Source organism: Bufo bufo, chromosome 1 (genome assembly GCF_905171765.1).
Source record: "Bufo bufo chromosome 1, aBufBuf1.1, whole genome shotgun sequence".
Taxonomy (NCBI): domain Eukaryota; kingdom Metazoa; phylum Chordata; class Amphibia; order Anura; family Bufonidae; genus Bufo; species Bufo bufo.
In genome coordinates, this window is record NC_053389.1 from 197,220,045 (window position 1) to 197,226,044 (window position 6,000).

Here is a 6,000-nt window from a genome sequence, read left to right on the forward strand (position 1 = left end):
CATACCCAGTGTCACCCAGAGCCAGTCCCCTGCCCCCCCTTAATCATACCCTGTCACCTTTACCCAGTCCTCTGCCCTTCTTAATCATACCCAGTGTCGCCCTTACCCAGTCCCCTGCCCCCTCAATTAGACCCTGCCCCCCTTAATCATACCCAGTGTCACCCAGAGCCAGTCCCCTGCCCCCCTTAATCATACCCTGTCACCTTTACCCAGTCCCCTGCCCTTCTTAATCATACCCAGTCCCCTGCCCGCTCAATTCGACCCTGCCCCCTTAATCATACCCAGTGTCACCCATAGCCAGTCTCCTGCCCCCCTTAATCATACTGTGTCTCCTTTACCCAGTCCCCTGCCCCCTTAATCATACCCAGTGTCAACCAACGCCAGTCCCCTGCCCTTTAATCATACCCAGTGTCACCCTTGTCCAGTCCCCTGCCCCCTTAATCATACCCAGTGTCTGTCACCCTTAATTTAAGGGGGGCAGGGTCTAATTGAGGGGGCCGGGGACTGGGTAAGGGTGACACTGGGTATGATTAAGAAGGGCAGGGGACTGGGTAAAGGTGACAGGGTATGACTAAGGGGGGCAAGGGACTGGCTCTGGGTGACACTGGGTATGATTAAGGGGGGCAGTTGACTGAGCAAAGGTGACAGGGTATGATTAAGGGGGGCAGGAGACTGGCTATGGGTGACACTGGGTATGATTGTACCTGTTTGCACTTGGACTTAAATTATCTGTAATAAAAAAAAAAACTGTTTGTTACAAAGATTGTTTTCCTCTTTGTGTATGTTTAGGTGAACCGGCACAAGATTAGCTCGCACAGGGCGCCTGAACACCTAAGGCTCCATTCACACGTCCGCGGAGCCGCAAAACACGGAAAGCGGCAATGTGCGTTCTGCATTTTGCGGACCGTACATTGCCGGTACTAATAGAATATGCCTGTTCTTGTCCGCAATTGCGGACAAGAATAGGACATATTCTATATTTTGGTGGAACAGAAGTGCGGACCCGATGTGCGGCCCCATAGAAGAAATGAATGGGTCTGCAAAATGCGGAACGAAATTGCGGACGTGTGAATGGAGCCTAAGGGCAGCCCTGCTGGGGAGCTTGTTTTTTTTTACCGCGCCAGTGGCTGCTCATGCGCGATGCATGCAGACTTCTGCGGCCATTTGATGAGATCACCAAACTGGTCAGTTGCAGCCAGGGCGCCATCAGTGACATCGTACCTTACGCCTTCTTTCTGGAGTGTGCATTGCGTCGTGTCATTGATCAAGCCGTCGAGGAGCAGGAGCTGGAAGATGAGGAAGTCGCAATGCTGGATGAATTCCCAGGGGAGGATACTCCATCTGAGACAAGTCAACAACAGGAGTCTGAAGAGGAGTCAGAGGAGGATGGTGCCAGGGCGGAGGAGGAGCAAGAAGAGCATGCTTTAAACGTTTCTGGGATCCCTGGTGTTGTCCGTGGATGGGGGGAGGAGAACGAGGATGACATTATCCTGGATGATGAGCAGGAGCCAGGCCACTCCACCGCTTCCAGTTTAGTGCAAATAGGGGCCTTTATGCTCCAGTGTTTTAAGAGGGACCCCCGTATAAAAAGCATAAAGGGCAAGGACCAGTACTGGGTGGCAACATACTTAGACCCCTGATACAAACACTAAATGGCGGAAATGTTACTACCATCACATAGGGCTGTCAAAATGCAGCATTTCCAGGTCTTGCTTCGAGAAATGCTGCATTCTGCTTTTGTGGGCGCTGGCAGAGGAATTTCCACTCACAGAAAAACAGTTACGGGTACCAATCCAACAGCTCATGCAAGAAGAAGGCGGTTTGAAGATGTGTTGGTGATTTCGGATTGAGATCATTCTTGCAGCCAACCCATCGACAGCCATCCTCCGGATCCAGCCTCAGGGAACGCCTAGACTGACAGGTGTCCGACTACATCGGGTTAATGGCCGATGTGGACACTCTGAGAAGCGATGAACCCCTGGACTACTGGGTATGCAGGCTTGACAATTTGCCATGGAACTGTTGGTTTGCCCCTCGTCCAGTGCCCTGTCCGAAAGGATGTTCAGCGCAGCAGGGGGGATCGTGACCGATAAGCGTACTCTCCTAGCTTGCGATCGTGTGGACTTCCTCACATTTCTAAAAATGAATGAGGCATGGATCTCGGAGGAATTCAACACATGTGACGAGTCGACCATGTTTGATTGAAATTCCTCATGACAGCCCACAAATATCCGCCACCACCCAGAACAAATCATGGTCCCTGTCTTAGGTAAATACAGCGACATAAAAGGCCTTTTATGTCCGTTGAATACCAAATTTTGGCCGACAGTTACATATTTAGGGCTCATGCACACGACAGTATGGCTTTTTCAGTGTTTTGCGGTCCGTTTTTTACGGATCCGTTGTTCCGTTCTTTGTTTCCGTTGTGTTTCCGTTTCCTTTCCGTTTTTCCGTATGCCATATACAGTATACAGTAATTACATAGAAAAAATTGGGCTGGGCATAACATTTTCAATAGATGGTTCAGCAAAAACGGAACGGATACGGAAGACATTCGGATGCATTTCCGTATGTGTTCCGTTTTTTTGGCAGACCCATTGACTTGAATGGAGCCAAGCACCGTGATTTGCAGACAAGAATAGGACATGTTCTATCTTTTCACGGTACGGAGATACGGAAATACTGAAACGGAATGCACACGGAGAAACTTCAGTATTTTTTGCTGAACCATTGAAATGAATGGTTCAGTATATGTTCTCCATACTGAACTCAAAAAACGTCCAGTATACTGAACGCAAAATACTGTCGTGTGCATGAGCCCTTATCCTGTGAACGCCTAATGTACCTCCAGCCACAGAATCCAAAGTTATTTGCTGTCAGGGGAACGCCTATTGGCTAAATTTTGGGGCCTGTACTGGCCGACAGTTACATTTTTATCCTGTGACCGCCTAATGTACCTCCAGCCACAGATTCCCAAATTCTTTGCTGTCTGGTGAATGCCTATTGGCAAATCTTTGGAGCCTGTACTGGAGTGGCAAGTTCTCACAACAATACTTAGTGCACCAATTACTAATATCTCATGAGACCCTATAAAATGTGAAGTTGTGTGTACCGCAAAAAAATAAAATTGCATCATCAGGGATTTTTGCAATGGCGCTTTTTTTAAACACTCGATCTGCATATACAGCGATTGTTATAACATGCATGTGAAATGTAATCAAAAACACTGCTTTAATGTCAAATTACTTACAGTGATCAGAAATTCTTCCTCAACCTCGCAAAAATTGTTGCCAACCATCTTTTCTGATCGCATTCACCTTCGATCTGGTGGAAACCCAGTTGCTGTAGTAGGCCGCGCATATTTTGTGCATGCTCATAGGCGAAAATTACATTGCAGATATTTTGCATTGAAAAAAATAATGAATAGAGATTGCAAATTCGAATAATACATCTGGTATGTCACTGTCCATGTTGTGGGACTATTTGTGCACTTCTAGTAATTATCTCTTGGCTGCAAATATGAGCTGAAGGTTTTTCAGGTTCGCCTGCCATTAAAATGAATGGGACCCGCCGCAAACTTGCAGTTCACGAACATTTGATCACATTTGCGCGATCGCGTTTGCGAACCGTCCCGGCCCATGTTCGTCCATCACTACTTCTGTGTGTTCCTCTCGTCTCCTCGGTTGCAGCCAGCGTAGTCAGCTGGAAATTTTTGGCGCAATTTTTCCACAAGGACCTTCTGAAATTGCACCATTTTGCTAGTCCTCTCCACCACAGGAATGAGAGATGAGCCAAAATGCGTATAACGAGAGGGTCACGGAAAAGGCAGCATAACATAAAGTCAGCCATGTGTGCCACAGTCCCAACAGACAAGACTTCGCTGTCCTCATTAGGAGGATGACTTTCAATCTCCTCTTCTTACTCTTCGGCCCATCCACGCTGAACAGATGGAATAAACCTTCTATTGGTACTACCCTCTGTAGCGGAGGCAACCGTCTCCTGCTCCTCCTCCTTTTCAACGGGAATATTTAAATTGCTGCCATTCTTACACTGTTAATGTCAGGGTCTTCAAACTTGGTACATTTGGTTACTGGGTGACGGGAATTCAAATTTAAAAAGTAGGCGGAGCCAGAAACAAACAATCAGATTTTCCCTATTGACTTCAATGAGAAAATGTAAAAAGCTGTTATTCCTACAATATGAAAGCCAGAGTCCCCAAACTGGCACCATGGGTCACTGGTTGAGTGTGGTTAGAATTTAGGAAAAGTGGGTGGAGCCTTTAACAGCCAATCACATTTCAGCCATTCATTTAAAATATGGGAACATTTAAATTACAGGGATTTAGGAGTAATTATTTCAGAAGACTTAAAGGTGGGAAGACAATGTAATAGGGCAGCACGAAATGCCAGCAGAATGCTTGGATGTATAGGGAGAGGTATAAGCAGTAGAAAGAGTGAAGTGCTTATGCCGCTGTACAGAACACTGGTGAGACCTCACTTGGAGTATTGTGCGCAGTACTGGAGGCCATATCTCCAGAAGGATATAGATACTCTAGAGAGAGTTCAGAGAAGAGCTACTAAACTAGTACATGGATTGCAGGATAAAACTTACCAGGAAAGGTTAAAGGACCTTAACTAGTGATGTCGCGAACATAAAATTTTCAGTTCGCGAACAGCGAACGCGAACTTCCGCAAATGTTCGCGAACTGGCGAACCGGGCGAACCGCCATAGACTTCAATAGACAGGCGAATTTTAAAACCCACAGGGACTCTTTCTGGCCACAATAGTGATGAGAAAGTTGTTTCAAGGGGTCTAACACCTGGACTGTGGCATGCCGGAGGGGGATCTATGGCAAAACTCCCATGGAAAATTACGTAGTGGACGCAGAGTCGGGTTTTAATCCATAAAGGGCATAAATCAACTAACATTCCTAAATTGTTTGGAATAACGTGCTTTAAAACATCCAGTGTGTGTATACGATCAGGTATGATGTTGTATCGATCAGGTAGTGTAAGGGTTACGCCCGCATCACAGACATTGACAGACCAAACTCCCCTTTTAATGCACCGCAAACAGTTCATTTGCACAACCGCAAACTCCCCATTTGCACAAGGTTGGATACCAAGCTAGCCACGTCCCGGTGATGTCATTGAAGGTTTCTTCCTCCACCCAGCCACGTACAACACCAAGGGTCCCCGAAAGGTCAATTGAATTGATTTTTCGAACGGGGAGATGGTTAAAAAAACGCTGGCTCCCTCCCCTTTGTTTTTATCCACGGTGACTGCGTCTGCGCCGTGCAATTTACTGTCACACCCGATATGAGTGGTATTTTCTGTAGTACTATTCTCATCAGTTTAATCCCTCTAACGTCCCCGACTCCCCAATCTGGGGGCCATTTATTAAACAGATTTTTCGGACGGGGAGATGGTTAAAAAAACGCTGGCTCCCTCCACTCTGTTTTAATCCACGGTGACTGCGTCTGCGCCGTGCAATTTACTGTCACACCCGATATGAGTGGTATTTTCTGTAGTACTATTCTCATCAGTTTAATCCCTCTAACGTCCCCAATCTGGGTGCCATTTATTGAATAGATTTTTCGAACGGGGAGATGGTTAAAAAAACGCTGGCTCCCTCCCCTTTGTTTTTATCCACGGTGACTGCGTCTGCGCCGTGCAATTTACTGTCACACCCGATATGAGTGGTATTTTCTGTAGTACTATTCTCATCAGTTTAATCCCTCTAACGTCCCCGACTCCCCAATCTGGGGGCCATTTATTAAACAGATTTTTCGGACGGGGAGATGGTTAAAAAAACGCTGGCTCCCTCCACTCTGTTTTAATCCACGGTGACTGCGTCTGCGCCGTGCAATTTACTGTCACACCCGATATGAGTGGTATTTTCTGTAGTACTATTCTCATCAGTTTAATCCCTCTAACGTCCCCAATCTGGGTGCCATTTATTGAATAGATTTTTCGAACGGGGAGATGGTTAAAAAAAACC